Source organism: Corvus brachyrhynchos, unplaced genomic scaffold (genome assembly GCF_000691975.1).
Source record: "Corvus brachyrhynchos isolate BGI_N302 unplaced genomic scaffold, ASM69197v1 scaffold10, whole genome shotgun sequence".
NCBI lineage: Eukaryota > Metazoa > Chordata > Aves > Passeriformes > Corvidae > Corvus > Corvus brachyrhynchos.
In genome coordinates, this window is record NW_008236180.1 from 7,455,575 (window position 1) to 7,455,895 (window position 321).

A 321-nucleotide genomic window follows, 5' to 3' on the forward strand; every position below is an offset into this window, starting at 1 on the left:
GGAGTCAGGGTCGTACCCTCATGGGGCTGCCCGTCACCTCCCTCACCCATCCGGGCACAGTGAAGGGGTAGGAGCGGGCAGGAGGGTGCGAGGAGCTAGAGTGCAATGGGACTGTCTGTAGGGAGAGTGCAAAGGGACAGAGAGGAGTGTGCGAGAAGTGTGCGAGGAGAGCGCAGCGGACTGGGAAGGAGGATGCAGGAAAATCTAAGGAGAGAGAGAAGAGGGTGCAAAGAAGCGGCGAGAAGGGGGCGAGAGGACCGGGAGGGCGCGAGGAAGTCGAACGGCGGGTCCCGGTGGGGCCGGCGCCGGGACGGGGATCCC